Consider the following 22,712-nt stretch of genomic DNA (forward strand, 5'->3'; position numbering starts at 1 on the left):
GGTGGTGGATGCAGTGGATGTGGTGTTGGTGGATGCGGTGGTGGTGGTGGATGTGGTGGTGGTGGATGCGGTGGTGGATGCGGTGGTGGTGGTGGTGGATGCGGTGGTGGTGGAAGTGGTGGTGGATGTGGTGGTGGATGTGGTGGATGTGGTGGTGGGTGTGGATGTGGTGGTGGATGTGGTGGTGGTGGATGCGGTGGTGGATGCGGTGGTGGGGGAAGTGTTGGATGAGGTGGTGGATGTGGTGGTGGATGTGGTGGTGGTGGGTGTGGTGGTGGATGTGGTGGTGGATGTGGTGGTGGTGCTGGATGTGGTGGTGGTGGATGCATGGATGTGGATGTGGTGGATGTGGTGGTGGTGGATGCGGTGTATGCGGATGTGGTGGTGGATGTGGAGGTGGATGTCATGGTGGATGTGGAGATGGTGGTGATGGTGGATGTGGTGGTGGATGTGGTGGTGGATGTGGTGGTGGTGGATGCTGTGGTGGTGGATGCGGTGGTGGTGGATGCGGTGGTGGTGGATGGAGGTGGATGCGGTGGATGTGGATGTGGTGGTGGATGTGGCGGTGGATGTCATGGTGGATGTGCAGGTGATGGTGGATGTGGTGGTGGATGTGGTGGATGTGGTGATGGTGGATGCAGTGGTGGTGGATGGGGTGGTGGTGGATGTAGTGGTGGTGGGTGTGGTGGATGTGGTGGTGGTGGGTGTGGTTAAAGTGTTGGTGGATGTGGTGGTGGATGCGCTGGTGGATGTGGTGGTGGTGGTGGATGTGGTGTTGGTGGATGCGGTGGTGGTGGTGGATGTGGTGGTGGTGGATGCGGTGGTGGATGTGGTGGTGGTGGAAGTGGTGGTGGACGTGTTAGATGTGGTGGTGGATGTGGTGAAAGTGGTGGTGGATGAGGTGGTTGATGTGGTGGTGGTGGTGGATGTGGTGGTGGATGCGGTGGATGTGGATGTGGTGGATGTGGTGGTGGATGTCATGTTGGATGTGGAGGTGATGTAGGATGTGGTGGTTGATGTGGTGGGGGGTGGTGGATGCAGTGGATGTGGTGGTGGTGGATGTGGTGGTGGTGGTGGATGCAGCAGTGGTGGTGGATGGGGTGGTGGTGGTGGATGGGGTGGTGGATGTAGTGGTGGTGGGTGTGGTGGATGTGGTGGTGGATGAGGTGTTGGATGTGGTGGTGGTGGTGGATGCGGTGGTGGTGGTGGATGTGTTGGATGTGGTGGTGGATGTGGTGGTGGGTGTGGTGGTGGTGGGTGTGGTGGTGGATGTGGTGGTGGATGTTGTGGTGGTGGTGGATGTGGTGGTGGTGGATGTTGATGTGGTGGATGTGGTGGTGGTGTATGTGGTGTATGTGGATGTGGTGGATGTGGTGGTGGATGTGGCGGTGGATGTCATGGTGGATGTGGAGGTGATAGTGGATGTGATGGTGGATGTGGTGGTGGATGTCGTGGTGATGGTAGATGTGGTGGTGGATGCGGTGGATGTGGTGGTGGTGGATGCAGTGGTGAAGGTGGATGCAGTGGTGGTGAATGGGGTGGTGGTGGATGGGGTGGTGGATGTAGTGGTGGTGGGTGTGGTGGATGTAGTGGTGGTGGGTGTGGTTAAAGTGTTGGTGGATGTGGTGGTGTATGTGGTGGTGTATGTGGTGGTGGATGCGGTGGTGGATGCGGTGGTGGATGTGGTGGTGTGGTGGATGTGGTGTTGGTGGATGTGGTGGTGGATGTGGTGGTGGATGCGGTGGATGTGGATGTGGTGGATGTGGTGGTGGATGTGGCGGTGGATGTGGCGGTGGATGTGGTGGTGATGGTGGATGTGGTGGTGGATGTGGTGGTGGATGTGGTGGTGATGGTGAATGTGGTGGTGGATGCGGTGGATGTGGTGGTGGTGGATGCGGTGGTGGTGGTGGATGCAGTGGTGGTGAATGGGGTGGTGGTGGTGGTGGATGGGGTGGTGGATGTAGTGGTGGTGGGTGTGGTGGATGCGGTGGTGGTGGGTGTGGTTAAAGTGTTGGTGGATGTGGTGGTGGTGGATGCGGTGGTGGTGGTGGATGTGGTGTTGGTGGTGGATGCGGTGGTGGATGTAGTGGTGGTGGAAGTGGTGGTGGACGTGTTAGATGTGGTGGTGGATGTGGTGAAAGTGGTGGTGGATGTGGTGGTGATGGTGGTGGTTGATGTGGTGGTGGTGGTGGATGTGGTGGATGTGGTGGTGGATGTGGCGGTGGATGTCATGGTGGATGTGGATGTGGTGGTGGATGTGGTGGTGGTGGATGCAGTGGATGTGGTGGTGGTGGTGGTGGATGCGGTGGTGGTGGTGGATGCAGTGGTGGTGGTGGATGGGGTGTTGGTGGTGGTGGATGCAGTGGTGGTGGTGGATGGGGTGGTGGTGGTGGATGGGGTGGTGGGTGTGGTGGATGTGGTGGTGGTGGGTGTGGTGAAAGTGGTGGTGGATGTGGTGATGTATGTGGTGGTGGTGGATGCGGTGGTGGATGTGGTGGTGGTGGTGGATGTGGTGTTGGTGGATGCGGTGGTGGTGGTGGATGTGGTGGTGGTGGATGCGGTGGTGGATGCGGTGGTGGATGCGGTGGTGGTGGATGCGGTGGTGGTGGAAGTGGTGGTGGATGTGTTGGACGTGGTGGTGGATGTGGTGGTGGATGTGGTGGATGTGGTGGTGGGTGTGGTTGTGGTGGTGAATGTGGTGGTGGTGGATGTGGTGGTGGATTACATTGAACCCGCATGCATCAAGTGCGGATTATACAATATAAAATAATGATTTATTTTGCGCTGACTCGCAACCTTAACCAGCCATGATCATTTAGAAATAAATAAGACTATCCACTTAGCTGTGTGAATACAGCACATTCTACAGCCGATAATAAAAAGTCACCAACACAACTAAATAAAGAGCATGAAAAGACAAATAAGAAAGCTGTTGAAAAAGAAAACACATTGCCCAAAAAATAGTGCTTCTGCAAACTGCATATATTGTGCAAAAAGAAACGGAGCATTACTGACAAAGACCAATAACTTACTTAACAATTCTTTTAAGCTAAAGAAATCCATTGCAGCGCACGTTCAGTGACTAAAAATTGAAATCAAAGCAACCACATTCATCCATCAAAAGAACAGCTCAAGAAGGCTGTATGGTGGGCATCGTAAATAAAAGTGCACTTTACACGGCCGGCCAGCCGTGAAACTGAAAGCACGGCCGGCCGGCCAGGAAAGCCTTTGATCTGGCAGGGGGTGGAGCGGCACCAAGCTGGGCAACAGATGGCTGGTGATTTGATGCTGTGCACACGCATTTTAGGTCAATGCGCTTGCGCATTGACCTAAAAGCGCACGGGCACAGCACCAAATCGCCAGTTAGTTAAAGTTTGTTTAAAGCCCTATAGTCTCGCTTCTCTATCAATGCGCATGCGCATTGATAGGTCACGAGACCTAAAAACGGCCCCCAGGGCCCAAAATCCGGCCTGTGTTCAGGCCACTTTACTAAAAAGAAATTCTTTTTTATCCCCTTGACCTGCCAATTCGCACAGCTCTTTGCTTGTTAGTTTACTTGTAGAACTATAGAAAAAAATGCTATAGCACTATCAAGTAATTTTTTCATTACAATTTCAATTATGTAAAATATATTAAAATATATTTAAATTGTTATTCTCATGGTTAATATAAAAAATAAATTAACACCTGAACTATGAGAATACTAGTTTGTTTATTATGCATGTACTGGGTTTAATTAAAAATATATATAAGAAGGCAGGGTAGGAATACCCTGCCACTTAAATCACTCGTAATCATCCCAATACAGTGCAACCAATGTGGCTACACATTAATCCTCTCGACTCCTTTTCTGAGTTTAATAGGTCTTAATTATATATTTAGAAACAAATCAATGTAGATCAATCTCAGCATAATTGAATACAAGTACAAAAAGTTCTCCTTAAGAGATGTACCCTAAATAGTACAAAGCAAATGACTAGCTCTAACATGGTGACATAGGAAACCATGAAAAAAAAATCTATGTTAAACTGCCTTAGGTGAAGATTTTGAACGAGTATAAGCAAACTAACTTTCCCTGCACTACCATTTACATAAGGGCATATTCTGAGAAAAAGGAAAAGGTGTCAGCCGTCAGAGTCTTCAGTAGAAAGCACTCAGAAAATGTGTCAAGCAGCATATAGCCACTCAAACATGAGCATAAGTCTTCTCTCTGCGAAAACCTAAGCTGTACTCTCTTCCTCACTAAACACAGCACATAATATCAACTGCAGTCGCATTGACACTCCCATGTGACTTCTTCTTGGGAAATTTCCATAGCTCTGGCACAGATAGATACTTTCAGCACCTTTGCCACCTCGGTAACACACAATCTCTTCTCGTCCTTGGTCATTCTTTTCCCAAAAGAACTCCTCTCCTAGCTCGTTACCTCGATTTTCTAGGCTGACTCCTTCTTGTGCTTCTTCCCATGCTAAGACAAAACTCCTTTATTCTAACTAATGAAGTTTCTCTACACCTGCAGTAGAAACAAAATGAGGCAAAACATTCCACAGCGAAGGCTGAACTTAGACAAACATGAGATTACGACCTGAGATTTCACTGAAACAGAAAATGTTAGGCTAAGATGAACTAACACATGAAGTTAAGCTAACATACACATTAGACCACACTTTAGCTGTCAACTTTGACTAGCGCTCTGGATTTCAACTATGAGCTCATTTATAAAGATTACATGCATCCTCTCATAAACATGCATATAATGCAACAACTACAAAAGTGTCATTATAATTATACCTCCATGGGATTAATTCATGTTATACTTATGAACCTGTCAAATATTAGTTGCACATATCCTAGTTAAATGCCTCACAATAAGACATTTCATGTTCATATTTCCTGTCACACTAATATGTAAATTGTCATGTAACTTTATTAATCACATTCTAAACATATGTATTTCAAATAAAGTACTTTCTGTATGCAACACTCCACTCTGTTTAGTACATTAATTATGACATAATATATTTCAGTGCTGGTTATGCTTGAGTATGATGCACTCTTACATTATCCCAGATGGAATCAAGATTACGCTTCTTCATTAGCATAACAACTGACATTGGTGCCCGAGCATATATATTGGTACTCTGTGTTTGGGTATTCCAGGATCCATATCAGAGTATATTCCAGAATGTCACTCAGGGTTTTAGAGTTCTAATATTGAAAGGGAGAAAGTGAAAAAATAAATTGAGAAAATACTCTTGTAAACATCTCATGTAATTTATTGTTGTTCACTGAAACTCTACAGAGAATGAGGAAGGAGCTGCATATCCCCGCTCCCACAATAAAGCAATAAGTATTGTTTTTTTATAGAAGTTTCCTCTGATTCCTACACAATTACCTTAGAGACCTCACACAACTGAATAGAAAAGAAAAAATCTAGCTTGTTGAAGGGACAGGGATAAGGTCCCTCTCACACTCGCGAGACTTCACCAGCTACTTCACCGGATCGGTTGACCAGCGGCAACACAATCGAAGTTGGCTGACAGCCATAACCCTACGAATTGGGTCTCACAATAATTAGTAGCTCCATATTCTGAATACTCATCTGCATCCCAGAATATAGAATCTGCTTTACGAGGAAACTTTAAATAAATGGAATTCTGGTCTCTGTTACCCTTGAGACCATCTACTACTATTTACCTTCGGGACGGAAGTACAACCGACAATAAGGACTGTAATCATAGGAATTTAGCCCTGAAGAAGTCGATGTGTACTTCACGGTAGCGACGAAACACTTGTTGGCTAGGCTAAGACTCTGTATCAAGGAACGCACAACAAGGACAATAAATCCTGGAACCACACAGAGCAGTGAATGAACAGTGTTTCTCTCTTTCCTACACTCATAATTGTGCTAACTTAATTCTATGTACCACTAGCATATGCAGGGGACCTTGGAGTTCTTTGTCTGTGGTTTACCACAATCTAGGAAGAGGGGTGGTTTTCCTTACCCTTTTGCACTGCACTTATGCCTAAATTCACCCTATAAGGTTTGCATACTACCTTAGAGCGCCATCACCCCGCTAGAACAACCCCCAGGCGTGCAGTGTCTACAAGGAGAAGGTGTTTGATGTACATGGAGGATTATTTGGGCCCCTATTACCAGCCAGTAACAAGACTACTGCCTACCCCAAAAAAACATGTAAATGTAAATGCCAGTATTTGTAAAGTGCACAGCTACCTCCGGAGAGGTGTTCAGGCGCTGGGGGCCATTGGGAAGATTAAGCAAGCTATTGCCCAGAGTCACATGGTGCCAGGGTGCCTGACTCCCGACCACAGGGTTCACACATCGATACCCGGCTCCGTTGGCAGGTTATGCCAACGGAGCCGGGTATCGATGTGTGAACCCTGTGGTCGGGAGTCAGGCACCCTGGCCGCTGTGCCTGACTCCCGACCACAGGGTTCACACATCGATACCCGGCTCCGTTGGCAGGTTATGCCAACGGAGCCGGGTATCGATGTGTGAACCCTGTGGTCGGGAGTCAGGCACCCTGGCCGCTGCACCATGACAGGGCCTGTCTTGTATGTGTATAAGAAAGGTGTCCTTTGTATGACAAACTTCTACAAATTACTTTCAAAGCTTCCAGGGTCCTTGGGGGAGGAAGTTGAGTCTCTTGACTTCCCTCAGACAAACTACCATATCAAAAAACACCCCTTGAACATTACAAAGATTCATTGTTGGTTAAACAATCCCACTTATCTAGTCATCAAAAACAATAACAAAGTCAAGGTCAAAAGAGAGCAGCTAAATACACTAAATACATTTTGCTTCATATACAGAATAATAAAAAATCTTCATATCACAGAAAACACCATGCATGCCTCCAACAGAGTAACAATAATTCCACCACACATCCCTTCTAAAAAAAATAAATGCACAACAAACTAAACATTAAAAAAACATATAATAAGGGAAGTAAGCCCCGGGGCATAAGGGTCCAAGCAAAGGTGAGAGACACCCTCCTTGTGTTGCAATATATTGACCCATTAAGTTTTGGAAAATAGCAATGTAATGCCCTACTGAGTTTTTGGACTGTTGACTTTTCGATCCCACTCACATCATTTCAAAAGACTACCCACAGGACTGGATGACACAGTAGTAGATTATTCACAGATTCACAAGGCTCTTTTCGATTATCCCCATATTTTATCATCTAATATTATAATTTCAACTCATTATTTAAGTATATGTGATAGTTACCAAAAGTGACATTGAATTCAGTACAGATTTATTTCACAGTTGAAAGGGGTTAATAACTGCAGATTCAATGTTAAAGCAGATTATTATCAAATCTCTTTTCAACAATAGCCTTGTTTGGTAATCAGGAATCCATATTTGTAACACTTAAAGAAATACAATGGCTTCTACTACATATACAGTTCACCATATAGAATCCATATTAACACAATCCCACCTGTACAGAAAATGAGTCAAAACATTTAGGGACTAATTATGATGGCTATCAGACTGCAACCGACGGCTCGTCGGTTGTAGTCTTACTACCATCTGCTGATGCGGTCCGACCAATGCATTACAATGTGTGCAGTTGGAGGCAGCAGTCGGAGGGACCAACCAACACTTTCCGATGGGCCCTAGAATCCTGTTGGTTTGTTGAAAACTTCTCATAATCCCTTTATAGCGGCAGCTCCACCGTCGGGATTATGATGTTGTTTTTTGACAACTAGCCCTTGTCGGCCTTTCCAACATGGAAGGGCTGTACGAAAACTACAATGTGGGCCCCTAGCAGGGCCCCCTAAGCCCTCTGTGCCAAGCCTGTTGGGCACCTATGGTGCCCCCTAAACATCCCTGCACCATGTAGCAGGCACCATCAGGTGCCTGCCACATGGTGCAGGGATGTTTGAATTTTTTTTTTCAATAATGATAATAAAGTAATTTGAATGTTGTCTTATTGAAGAGGTGGGCCTTGCAGTAGTGAAAACCAAATGTAGGAGTTTTTTGCTACAAGGAGATGTAAAACTTAAATTACTTTTCCTACTTAAATTCATTGTACCCTGCCCTCTCGGCTACCTAGAGCCTACCCTAGGGGTGACTTATGTGTATTAAAATGGAAGGTTTGTGCCTGGCAAAATGTTTATTTTGAGAGGTTGAAATGGCAGTTTAAAACTGCACACGCACAGGCTGCAATGGCAGACCTAAGGCATGTTTAAAGTGCTACTTAAGTGGGTGGCCCAATCAGTGCTGCAGGTCCACTAGTAGCAATTAATTTACGGGTCCTAGGCACATGTAGTGCCACTTTTCTAGGGACTTATAGGTAAATATATTTGAAATATACTCGATTTTAACTTAAGTATGGTTAACGCAGCAACAGGTTTTTAACATGCTTTTCCAATATGTTTATCAAAATGAAAATATAATTTTGTATTGAGATAAACAATGAACTATGACTCTGTTCTCGCTGACACTCTTTTTGTAGTTTTTGTCACGTGATTATTTGTGGTGCACAGCAGTTAAATGGCGACTGCAAATGCGTAAAACTTTGGTGAACAAGCCTGCGGGTCAGGCGAAACGCGTCCGAAGGGCTGACTTAAAATAAATTACTTTGACCAACACATGGTGTCGTCAACTCGTGGTGCTTTGCTACATGGGAGAGGAGAAATCCATACTAATATAATAAAGAGAGAGCCCAAACCTTTGTGGCGGGAAATCTCAGGAACCACAACATCAATCACAACACCCATTATGGCGTTGGAAAGGGCAGTTGCAGCAGAAGGACATAGGCTATGCAGACGCCCACCATATACATTTAAAAGGTAAAAGAACCGTGCCAGCAAAGTACTCCCTTGTGGGCGTGTTTGCGTTGTGCTGTGGGCCTGTGCTGGGGGTGTGACAAACGCTGGGGGCGTGTGGTACGTTCCGCCCTTCATGCCATGTCTCATATTATGTGCTATTTTCACCCTGCTCCCTTTAAATACCCCTGCACCCCATAATCATAACCCACCCTAACTCCTTAAAACACCCCAACACCCTTAAACACTAACCCATCTTAACCCTATAAATATACCCTGTACCCCAAAACCCAAACCTATCCCTAAACCCTAAAAATACCCCTGTACCCCAAATCCCAAACCTAGTCCTGAAACCTATAAATACCCCTGTAACTCAAAACCCAAACCTACCCCTGAACCCTAAAAATAGACCTGTATCCCAAAACCCAAACCTAGCCCCGAACCCTAAAAATACCACTGTACCCCAAAACCCAAACCTACCCCTGTACCCTAAAATACCCCTGTACCCCAAAACCTAAACCTAGCCCTGAACCCTTAAAATACCCCTGTACCCCAAAACCCAAACCTACCCCTGAACCCTAAAAATACCCCTGTACCCCAAAACCCAAACCTAGCCCTGAACCCTAAAAATAACCCTGTACCCCAAAACCCAAACCTACCCCTAAACCCTAAAATACCCCTGTACCCCAAAACCCAGACCTAGCCCTGAACCCTAAAAATACCCCTGTACCCCAAAACCTAGCCCTGAACCCTTAAAATACCCCTGTACCCAAAAACCCAAACCTACCCCTGAACCCTAAAAATACCCCTATACCCCAAAACCCAAACCTAGCCCTCAACCCTAAAAATACCCCTGTACCCCAAAACCCATACCTATCCATAAACCCTAAAACTACCCCTGTACCCCATAACCCAAAACTATATCTGAACCCTTAAAATACCCAAACACCCCAAAACATATACCTCAGTACCCCAAATCATATACCCCTATACCCATGCTTACCTTATCCAAACATAAAAAAACATGCTTTTACCATTCATGCATTTACAACGAATTTCGTTGTAAATGTATGCGTGGTAAAAGCATATAAAATGTAATGCCATGCGTTATAATGGCATTGCGGAGTCATGGTACTTGTGTAATGAAAGTATGCAGAGTGATGGTATGCGGAAAGAAAGTTGCGGAATAATGTTTGTTTACCCTCCCCCGTACGTATATTGGTGGCACAGCGGCCCACATCTCCAGCAACATACTCATATTTTTTCACCACCCATTTGAAAAATGCACAGGTCTCTCTCATTGATGGCCAGCACGACATACACTTTTAGACACACCTCCCGCCACAAGTTCTAGAATTGCGAACTTTAGGCCTGGGGAGCTACGTTCGAATCTCGGCATCAGCTCAACATCCTGTGATTCCAGGCAAATCGCTTTGTCTCCCCGTGCCGACCACAAATGAATGTGTTCCTCTGTAATGTAAATGGTGCTCATGCCATGTTGTCGAGTTCGCGCTATATAATATTGCAAGGAAAAATAACGTAGGGAAACTCGAGTTCACACACTACTGAACGCGCACTCTTAATTGCATCAGCAGTGCACTGTGAATTGGAGCGTTTCACAGGCCTGTCACAGATAAGAAATGCTATCAAAAAGAAATCCTACAGAACAATATACTACTGGCCGGCAGCAATTCAAAGCCGGACAACGTCGGGACGGGCTGCTAGTATATATATATATATTGTTGTATATATATATCCAACACAAGTTGCCTGTTTAAGAGTTTAAGGAGGAGCCCACACGGGTAAGTAGGATTTGCCGATAATTTAATGAAAGAACAGCAATGTCCATTCAGTTCTGAGAGGCCTTGCTAAAATAAACAATCAGCCGACGCGTTTCGTGCGAGTTGGCACTTCTTCATGGGCTACAATAGTCACTTTTCAACAGGAGTCATCACTTTCACCTCGGCACAAAATTTATATAAATCTCCCACCTCCAGGGGCGTGACCACCGTGGTGGCCTGTCGGTACTTGTAGTGTTTGGCTTTTCCTCAAGTGAGTCGCCTGACTTGTGTTGATAATAGGACTTAAAATAATCCCAAGTGGGTTGCGTGGCACAGAAAGACTGCTGGATATGCTTCATAACATCTTTCAAAGGCTTCACCCATCCTTCGCGCTCAGTGTCGGTTGGCGCTGTGCAGGGCTGCACACGTGCAGCAGGGCTCCCTCGCGACTCAGGCCAGCCGCAAGCAACATCCAACACAAGTTGCCTGTTTAAGAAGGAGCCCACGCGGGTAAGTAGGATTTGCCGATAATTTAATGAAAGAACAGCAATGTCCATTCCCGTTCTGAGAGGCCTCACTAAAATAAACAATCAGTCGACGCATTTCGTGCGAGTTGGCACTTCTTTATGGGCTGCAATAGTCACTTTTCAACAGGAGTCATCACTTTCACCTCGGCACTAAATTTATATAAATCTCCCGCCTCCAGGGGCGTGACCACCATGGTGGCCTGTCGGTACTTGTAGTGCTTGGCTTTTCCTCAAGTGAGTCACCTGACTCGTGTTGATAATAGGACTTAAAATAATCCCAAGTGGGTTGCGTGGCACAGAAAGACGGCTGGATATGCTTCATAACATCTTTCAAAGGCTTTGCCCATACTTCGCGCTCAGCGTCGGTTGCCGCTGTGCAGGGCTGCACACGTGCAGCGGGCCTCCTGGCGACTCAGGCAAGCCGCAAGTAACATCCAACACATCCAACGCATACATATATTGTCAAATTCTGCACAAAGCTGAATACCTGTCTCGTAGACTAATGTTGCGATGCCCTGAGCCTATGCACCTTGTAAAAGTGCTTGGATACCCTTTATGGGGGATTAACGTGCTACACAAATTCACATACCATAATAACATAACCCCTCTTTCTAATTCACCACTCTCTACGTCATCTGTCTTTCAAACTCATTCTCTCTCTACCTCACATCGCTCTTAATGTTTCATCTCTGTCTAGCCCACATCTCTATCCTTCAATCAATCAATCAGGGTTTTATAGAGTGCATTATTCATCTGTAAGGGTCTCAAGGTGCTGGCTGAAGAGGGTTCGGCAGCTCCAAGGTCTTCTTCCTCTACCTAACCTCTCTATTCACCTCTTCATCTGTTCTTTGCCTTCCGCTACATCCTTTCGCTCCTTTGTTACCTCTTTCCCCTACCTTACATCCCTTACTACATTACTCCTTCCTTAATTCCTCTCTTTGTCGACCTTCAAACTCTCTCATATCTCTCTCTACTAGCTCTATTTAACTACCTCTACTTCACCCTTTCTGTATTACTATATCAACCACACCTCTCATTCCCTACCCCACATATGTCTCTCCACTCTATCTCTTTTGTTTTCACACCTCCTCTCTCCTTCTGTACTTTGCCTCCTCTCTACCTTGCTCTCAACGGGCCCGATTCACAGAACTAACTTAAGACAAAATCTTAAACTTACTACCATTTTTGTATTCACAGAAGGCACTTACTCATTTTGGTATTCACAGAAGACACTTACTCATTCGAGTATTCACAGAAGTTAGGAGTCCTAACTTTAGGACTCCTAAATGCCTTCTGTGAATACCGAAAGTCCTAAAGTAAGGATTTTTCACAGTTTAGGAGTAGTAAAGTTAGGACTCCTAACTTTAGAACTCCTAAATGCCTTCTGTGAATACTGAAAGTATTAAAATTAGGATTTTTCTCAATTTAGTAGTAGTCCCTAAATGCCTTCTGTGGAAACCGAAAGTCTTAAAATTAGGATTTGTCTCAACTGAGTCCTAACTTTACTACTACTAAATTGAGAAAAATCCTAATTTTAAGACTTTCGGTATTCACAGAAGGCACTTAGGAGTTCTAAAGTTAGGAGTCCTAACTTTACTACTACTAAACTGAGAAAAATCCTAATTTTAAGACTTTCGGTATTCACAGAAGGCATTTAGGAGTCCGAAAGTTAGGAGTCCTAACTTTACTACTACTAAATTAAGAAAAATCCTAATTTTAAGACTTTTAGTATTCACAGAAGGCATTTAGGAGTCCTAAAGTTAGGAGTCCTAACTTTACTAGTACTAAATTGAGAAGAATCCTAACTTTAAGACTTTCGGTATTCACAGAAGGCATTTAGGAGTCCTAAAGTTAGGACTCCTAACTTCTGTGAATACCGAAATGAGTAAGTGCCTTCTGTGAATATCAAAATGAGTAAGTGCCTTCTGTGAATACCAAAATGGTAGTAAGTTTAGGATTTTGTCTTAAGTTAGTTCTGTGAATCGGGCCCTACCTCAACACTTCCTTTGTCTATACTGACTTTTAATACCTCACTTATCATTTTGTCACTCTCTCTACCTTACATCTGTCTACATCTCTAGCAGTGCCTCACATTTCTACCTGTTGTCCAACTCTCTTTGTCTCCACTGTCTCGTTCTTACCTATAACACCCCGCCCCATCTTACCTCACCTTTCTACCCGCTGTCCACCTCTCTTTGGGGCAGATGTATCAAGATTCCGATTTGCAAATTCTAAATAGCGATTTTTGGCGAATCGCTATTTAGAATTCGCAAAATGGAATGTATGTACAAAATCGCTATTTTTTAGCGATTCCTTAATATTCTTGATTTGCGAGTTCGCATTTTGCAAATTCGCAAATAAGGAATAATTTCCAATGCATTCCTATGGGCCAGGAGGCCCAAAGGAATGATAGTGCAATAATTCTCAAATTGCGAATTCGCAATTTGCTAATCCCAATTTGAGAATTATTTCAAGGGTGCAGGGGTGTCTCAAAGACACCCTGCTGCACCCCTGAAATTTACATATGTGTGCATGTGGCGCACATACATGCCCTATGGGCATGTATGTGCGTCACATGCCACCCTTACAAATGCCAAATAGGGCATTTTTTAAAGAAATCGCAAATTACCACCAAGTACAAGTTGGTGGTAATTTGCGATTTCTTAACCCAAATTCGCAAATTTAAATTGCTACATACATTGCATTTAAGGAATCGCAAAAATTGCGATTCCTTAAATGCTATGTCAAAATAAGGAATCGCAATTTTTTGCGATTCCTTAAATTGCTATTTTTTTCATACATTCAAATTCATGCTAAAAGGCTGTTTGTGAGTCGCAAAAGCCTTGATACATCTGGCCCTTTGTCTTCAGCTGTCTCTTTCTTACTTCTATCTACCACACCCCACCCCTTCTTCTTTTAACATTTAATTCCCTCTACCCCTAGCCCTTTTCTATCTCTCTGCCTCACTACAATCTTACCTTTCCCCATCCTCTCTTTTTCTTCTTGCATCTTCAGTTGTTTACCTCTCTGTAGCTTTCTTTCTAGCGCCCTCACTATTCTCTCATTCCCTACCTCACCTATCTCTCAACCTCATCTCTACCCACTTTCTCCCACTTTTTTCTTTTTCCCTCCCATTTCTGGGACTCAGCAGAGCCAGAGATCACTTTCTAGCCTGGGAAGTGTTTAAAGTAGTTTGAAGAAGAGAGAAGGAACAAGGCACCAGAAGAGAATTAAAAAGAACATTTTCAGAGTTCATCAGGTGGAACCCTGAAAACCCTTTGTGCAGTTCTTTGATTTTCCCAGTTGGAGCGAAAATGCAAATTGTGAAAGGAGTTTATTTCTGATTACAAATAGCTGGCAATTTAGGCTACAATTTCGAGCGCTCAGTGCAAGCCTTACTTTAATACAATGCATTTACGTCTAATAATACACCATGTCTCCATTACCGTCTTTGCTACAATGGGAGGAACAGGCTGGTTAGACACTGAATTCTACAGTAACTCAGGCACAAAACGAAATTGCATATCAAGAGCTGTTCAAGATTTCTTTTGATACTGTTTGGCTGCCAGACGCTATTCAGCTTACTTAAGCTTCTGGGTGTTGTTCTGCGACCCCATTTTTGAAAGTTTAACATAGACTTTAGGATTTTTTCACATAGAGAGGCTTGACTTATCTGAGAGTGTGTAACAAACGTAAGATTGTTCCGAACAGTGCCCCTCAAATATGGCTTGCCGAGGCACCAATAATCATTAAGATGGCACTGTCTGTTATGTGTTTCTTAACCACCTTGAGGATGGATGTGGCCTAATGGCTAGAGTGGTCGATCTCGAAGCTGGGGAAATTGGTTCGAGGCTCAGTAGGGACGCTCAACATCCTGCCATTCTGGGCAAATCACTTAATCTCCCCGTGCTTAACAAAAAAGAACGTGTCCCTCTGTAAGGTAACTGGTGCTCATGTAAAGCGCTCTGATACCTTCGGGTCTAGTTCGCGCTTTATAAAGATCCCCCCTCCGAGAAAAAAAACACATTACTAAAAACAACATAACAGATAACTAACACACCTTGTTTAGAGATGTCTTTGCCTACTGACAGTTGTATTTACTGATAAACATGGAAGAATGTGTGCTGGTTGCTAGATTAGTGCAATACAGTAGTGATTTGACTACAGCTCTCTTCCAAAATTTGCCCAGATCTTTGCATGGTATTCCAATTCGAAAGGTAACATTATATCCATGGGCATCCCCAGAAATTTTTCCAGGGGGGGGCAAAATTTTACTTCATCACCATCCTCCGACATGATTGAGCACAAGTATTAAATAAAAAAATAAAAAATCTAATAAGACAAAGAGCTTAAATAAACAAAGAAACCCATGGGAGGCGGGGGGAGAGTAAAATCTCGTGAGGCGCCGCAGCAGAAGACCTGGCAACTACAATGAAACAGAGGAAAAAACAAAAAATGGCCGGAAAGTGAAATCTGAATCAGATTGATGTGGTTCTAGAGAGATCCACATCAGCAAACCTTTCATTAATGATACAGTGGACAATTGTGTCAAATTCAAGAGCTAGTAGGATCAGCCTCGCTAAGTCACATCGTCTAGAACAATGTTAATGAAGCAACTCAGTAAGTGCCAAAGCCATGACTGATTCCATCTATCTACTTTGACAGAGGAATGTCCTCTTTAGAGTCTGTGGAAAAGCAAGAGAGGGAGATCTCAGTGCAGAAGTAAAGGCCAGCTGCAGGAAAACTGAAACGAGGAAAGCAGGGGACTGATAAATGGGTAGGTTTTAGGTGTACTCTGCAAGTCATTGAACACAGACGTGGCAAGGCTACATGTCCTCAAATGCACACCTCTTTAGAACAGAGGAAGAGACCAAAAGGCAAACAATAAGGATTGACAGAATGGAGTTCATGGGTTTGGTGAGAAGGAGTTTTGACAGACCTGGGAGTTACATTCAGCTAGGATAGGGGGGCAAGAAAATGGAGGATGAGCTTGATGCTAAAAAGGTGATGTGTTGAGAGTAAAAAAGTACTGTAGGGGTTATGAGGTAGCCCCAGCTCTTTCTGGTGTTGATAAAGCTAGGACACAGATGCCCAGGCCTAACAGATACATTTAGGAGAAAAGTAATCTGTTAAAGAGACAGGACCGGAAGCAATAAATCATATCAAGTAAGACTTGCTGGGGATTGATGAGGGATGACCAAATGGTGGAGATGGACGAATACAGTTGCTTCTAGTTTTAAGAAAAAGGAGGTGGGGTAGCAAGTCAAGTGAACATTCTACCTCTTAATTTGCCTAGACGGTCCGGGTCAGACATAATATAACCTGGAATCACTGAGATATGGCAGTGCTGGCCTGATACCGGTACGTTTGAGAAAGGACTAAAAGATCAGTGTGAAGAAGGTGTCTGGTAGGGCTAAGAGGAGACCAATATGCCAATGCAAAGTGGACAGGGCCTAGAAACCAAAGAACTAGGTAAAGTGGTAAGAGAGATAGCCGAGAGTCAAATGCAGGCTAGGTTATTGCATACTAGATGGTAATGGTATGATATATTAGTTTTTCATTGACCATGTTATTAGTTTATAAACTAAAGGGGTGGGGAATACTTTTTAGTTTTTTCTTGTCTCAATAATAACATGAACTTTATTTAACTTTAAAGTTTGTCTGTGCTGATTTCATTGCTCCTTTTCGTCCTTCAATTACAAGTCAATTAGTTTGATCCCAAAGAGATAATTCTCCAGTTGCTAGCCCAAGAGAAGTGGCTTCAAATATGCACACCCCATGTTAACACCATTGCATACACACACATGTATAGTCTCCACACCCATTCCTGCCTAAAGAGCTGCATTTCACATCGACAAAGCCCCAATGGAGCTTGAGGTTAAATTTTGTTCAAAATAGTGACACCTCACACAGATCCCAACAGAAGCATAGCACTTTGCAGACACTTCTTCAAAAGAACTGCATCTCTCAAATACACCAAGGAAGAGTTCTTCCTTTCTGAGACACTGCCCATTGGTGCTACTTAATTAAGGCGACAAGATGACTGCAAGTGATGGGGAGAATTTTTTTCCAGACCTGGGTTTTGCTTCTACATTATTGGCTAGTGTGTTCGATCAATTGGTTGAAAAAAAATTAACCTAGACTACAGCTCCCAGAATGCACTGGTATGCAAATCAAAGCTGGAAAAGTTGTGCCCTGGTGAGAGTCTTCTGGTCACCCTAAACATATGACTGATACTGCCCCGAAAAATGTATATTCACAAACAGTGCCCAACCACCACAATGTCACCAAAGCTCTGCAGTTCACCCAAACAAAGACCCACATAAATGATGAGCCTCATACCAATACTTATTTCTTCCAAAAAACATTAATATCGACCCTGCCAAAAAGGTAAAATAACAGTGCCGCGGCTTGGGGTACTTAATACCAGCACAGTACTCCCAGAGGCATAGCCCACACAAGTGGCTTTAGCTGCAACTCCCTGAAGAGGCCCTCCTCAGAAATAACCCCCAAAGCACACACAGAAAAAAGCGAAACCCCACAAATATGCCACCACAACGAGCTGTCAATTAAGTCATTCTATACTGCCCGCCTCCCCCTGCCCCCTCCCCCCAATGCAAAACGACAATCCTATATCTGTTTATGAAATGGGGGCTAGCTCACTACACACTCACCACAGGTACTAAACCAACTTCTAGGCGGAGTTGCATTACAAACACACAATGCGCCTCCTCTCAAGTTTTGCATAACCAACTGAAACCCTTACCCCTAATACATAGCATAGCATTCCTCTATGTACCAATATTTCACACAGCCCGAGATGTACTTTAACAAAAATCGGCATCTTCCCCAATTAAATAAACGATTTATCATACCGACACTTTGAGGACACCAAAAATAAGCAAAACATGCTGTAATCTGACTGGTAATTTAAGCAACATTTTGTATCTAAAAGGTGTAAACCAACTACAAAAAGAAAGATCGTCAATGTCCTTTGCTTAAATCCTTACAAAACATAAGGAGTATGGTTTTAAAAGACCACATTAATAAACATAAAGCTGCAGTACACATTTTATAAACTAATATAAGGAAAACAGTTGATAAGGATCACATTTTTTTTCTCTCTAGTTCTGACACTCTTACATTGCTCTTGGCCCTAATACCTCCATGCTCTACGCTTCCCACCTTTCCTCTCATATTTGCTTGCTGATTCTGCCCCTCTTACATTCACATTTCTCTTCCCTGCCCTACTCTTCACCTGTCAACTCTCCACCCAGTCTTTATCTTCTCTGTTGGTTATGCCATCCTAAATACAGCTATGCCTTTTCCTTCTCCCCTTTCCTTTTATCTTCTCTTGCTGTTCCTGCCCCATTACATACACCTCTCCCCTTCCGCCTTGCCTCTCCTCTTGATGATTCTGCCCTTCTTACATCAAACTCTACCTCCCTGATCTAATCTTCATCTCTAATCTCTCACCAAGCCTTTGACGTTCTCTTACTGGTTCTGCTCATCTTACATCCACCTTCTCCTCCTCTTTCCCTCTTCATCCAACCTCTTAATATCTCTTGGTGTTTCTTCTCTCTTCCATCCACTTCTCTCTCTTGCCACTTTGCATATGTGCTCTTGCTGGTTATGTCTCTCTTATAGCCATGACTCCTATCTGTGCACTACCTTCACTGCTCATCTCTCCCCCAGCCTTATAACTTTTTTGTTCACTGGCTCTGCCCCATTTACATCTTCTCTACATTGTCATCCTCCTGAACACTCTATTAGTTTCTCACGGATTTTTCCACTTAAACCACCTATTTCCATTCATCCTCTACTCTTATTCTCATCTCTTCCTCAAACCTTATTTTGTGGATTCTGCCCTTTAACATCAAACTCTCTGCTATCCCAACTTTGTTGCTTCTCTTTCTCATTATGTCCCTCTTATACCCACCTTTCTCCTCCATGCGGTATGCCTCGTCTCTCCCCCTGCCTCTTACCTTTCTCACTGATTCTGGCCTTCTGCATCCCCTTCTCAGCATTTCCTCTCTCTTCTCTGTGTAAGGTTTCTTGATTGTTCCACCTCTCTTACATCTACATTTCCCATGCATGTACTGCCATTTCAATCCCCAGCAAGTCTTACGTAATATGATTTATTGCTTCCGGCCCTGCCTCTTTAACAGATTACTTTTCTCCTAAATGTATCTGTTAGGCCTGGGCATCTGTGTCCTTGCTCGTCTGCCCCCTTTACACCCACCTCTTCTCTTATACCTCCCTGCCTCTTACCTTGTCTCACTGTTTCTGCCTCTCTTATATCCGCGTCTCCCTTCCATGCTCGACACTTCACTTTATCTCTACTACTGTCTCTTTCCTTTCTCACTAATTCTGCCTCTATTACACTCACCTGTTACCTACATACTGAACCTTTCACCTCTCACCTGGTCACAGCCTCTAACGTTCTCTCACTGGTTCTACCTCTCTATATTCTACCTCTCCCCTGCTTCTCTCCCCCTACCTCTTACATACTCTTGGTTGTCCTGCCCTCTTACATCCAACACTCACCATACCCTCTCCATGACACTTAGGTTCTCCTGATGGCTCTGCTTCTCTTATATCTACATCTCCTATCCAAGCACTTCCTTTCACCTTTCATCTTTCTCTCCAGCCTCAACTTTGTTCACTGGTTCTACCCCCTTTATGTCCACCTCTCCCTTCCATGCTCAACTCTTCATGTTTCATTTCCTCTCACCTCTACCCTCAATTCACTGTTTCTGTCCCTCAAGTTTCCACCTCTGTCCTACATGCACTGCTATTTACCACTCTTCTCCCCTGCCTCTTACCTTGATTCGCCTCTTGTGCCAGGAAGCAATACAGGTCCCTGCAGCACAGATGGGCCCACAACACTTCAGGAGGCCCCCAGCCCATCACAAGGCTCCCATTCAGCCCAGGGCCAATGAATATCTGTGAGATGTGGGAGACGGTACACAGACAAAATATCGAGTTTAAAATTTCGATATACAATTATATCGAAGTTTAAATATCGATGGGACATAATATAGAAGGTAAGTAATATCGACACTCTTAATATCGATATTAGTAATATTGAAGTTTTAAATATCGATGTCAGTAATATCGAAGTAAATAATTTCGATGTTACTAATATCGATTTTTAAATAAATTTTGTGCATATTATATTGTATTTATTATGTTTTATTATTTATTTTTAATGTAATTTAATTAAATATTGTATTTTAGTACTGTAGCGGGTTGTGGGTTTATAGGGGAATAGGGTGGGAAGTAATTTAATTATGTTAAATTAATTATTAATTAGTAGGAATTATTAATTAATTAATTGAGAATAATTTTTAAATAATTTTAATCAATTGAATAATTGATAAATATGTTCTGTAGCAGGTTATGGGTTTATAGGGGAATAGGGTGGGAAGTAATTTAATTATGTTAAATTAATTATTAATTAGTAGGAATTATTAATTAATTAATTGAGAATTATTTTTAATTAATTTTAATTAATTGATGAATTGATAAATATGTTCTGTAGCGGGTTATGGGTTTATAGGGGAATAGGGTGGGAAGTAATTTAATAATGTTGAAATAATTATTAATTAGTAGGAATCATACATTAATTTAAAATAATTGGTAATTATATTTAATTATTTTGGTAATTATTGTCAATTAATTGATTAATTGATAAATATGTTCTGTAGCGGGTTATGGGCTTATAGGGGAATAGGGTGGGAAGTAATTTCATTATGTACAATTAATTATTAATTAGTAGGAAGCATACATTAATTTTTATTAATTGGTAAATAATTTTAATTAATTGGTAATTAATTATAAATAATTATTTAATTGATAGATGTGTTCTGTTGCGGGTTGTGTGTTTATAGGGGAATATGGTGGGAACTAATTCTAATGTAATTAAGTAATAATGAATTAAAAATAATTGTTAAGTTAATTTTATAATTGTTAATTATTTATTAATTGGTAATTAAATATTATAAAATGGTATGTTTTTCATGAATTTTTTAGGTTACATATATTTTGCTAATCATGTTTTTAATAATTATGTATATGTATTGTAAACGTTTTATATTTATTTAATAGATCATATTTGTATTATTAAAAAAAAAAAAAAAATTATAAGTATGTAATTTAAACCCCTACGCTATCCAACACTTTCCCTACTGTTGCACTCTCTGGAGTGGGAATAGTAATTTTTACCCCTACGCTATCCAACACTTTCCCTACTGTTGCACTCTCTGGAGTTGGAATAGTAATTGTTACCCCTACGCTATCCAACACTTTCCCTACTGTTGCACTCTCTGGAGTTGGAATAGTAATTGTTACCCCTACGCGATCCAACACTTTCCCTACTGTTGCACTCTCTGGAGTTGGAATAGTAATTGTTACCCCTACGCTATCCAACACTTTCCCTACTGTTGCTCTCTCTGGAGTGGGAATAGTAATTTTTACCCCTACGCTATCCAACACTTTCCCTACTGTTGCACTCTCTGGAGTTGGAATAGTAATTGTTACCCCTACGCTATCCAACACTTTCCCTACTGTTGCACTCTCTGGAGTTAGAATAGTAATTGTTACCCCTACGCTATCCAACACTTTCCCTACTGTTGCACTCTCTGGAGTTGGAATAGTAATTGTTACCCCTACGCTATCCAACACTCTCCCTACTGTTGCACTCTCTGGAGTTAGAATAGTAATTGTTACCCCTACGCTATCAAACACTTTCCCTACTGTTGCACTCTCTGGAGTGGGAATAGTATTTGTTACCCCTACGCTATCCAACACTTTCCCTACTGTTGCACTCTCTGGAGTTGGAATAGTAATTGTTACCCCTACGCTATCCAACACTTTCCCTACTGTTGCACTCTCTGGAGTTGGAATAGTAATTTTTAATCCTACGCTATCCAACACTTTCCCTACTGTTGCACTCTCTGGAGTTGGAATAGTAATTGTTACCCCTACGCTATCCAACACTTTCCCTACTGTTGCACTTCCTGGAGTGGGAATAGTAATTTTTACCCCTACGCTATCCAACACTTTCCCTACTGTTGCACTCTCTGGAGTTGGAATAGTAATTGTTACCCCTACGCTATCCAACACTTTCCCTACTGTTGCACTCTCTGGAGTTGGAATAGTAATTTTTAACCCTATGCTATCCAACACTTTCCCTACTGTTGCACTCTCTGGAGTGGGAATAGTAATTGTTACTGCTACGCTATCCAACACTTTCACTACTGTCGCACTCTCTGGAGTGGGAATAGTAATTTTTACCCCTACGCTATCCAACACTTTCCCTACTGTTGCACTCTCTGGAGTTGGAATAGTAATTGTTACCCCTACGCTATCCAACACTTTCCCTACTGTTGCACTCTCTGGAGTTGGAATAGTAATTGTTACCCCTACGCGATCCAACACTTTCCCTACTGTTGCACTCTCTGGAGTTGGAATAGTAATTGTTACCCCTACGCTATCCAACACTTTCCCTACTGTTGCTCTCTCTGGAGTGGGAATAGTAATTTTTACCCCTACGCTATCCAACACTTTCCCTACTGTTGCACTCTCTGGAGTTGGAATA

The sequence above is a fragment of the Lissotriton vulgaris genome, chromosome 7, assembly GCF_964263255.1.
Source record: "Lissotriton vulgaris chromosome 7, aLisVul1.2, whole genome shotgun sequence".
NCBI lineage: Eukaryota > Metazoa > Chordata > Amphibia > Caudata > Salamandridae > Lissotriton > Lissotriton vulgaris.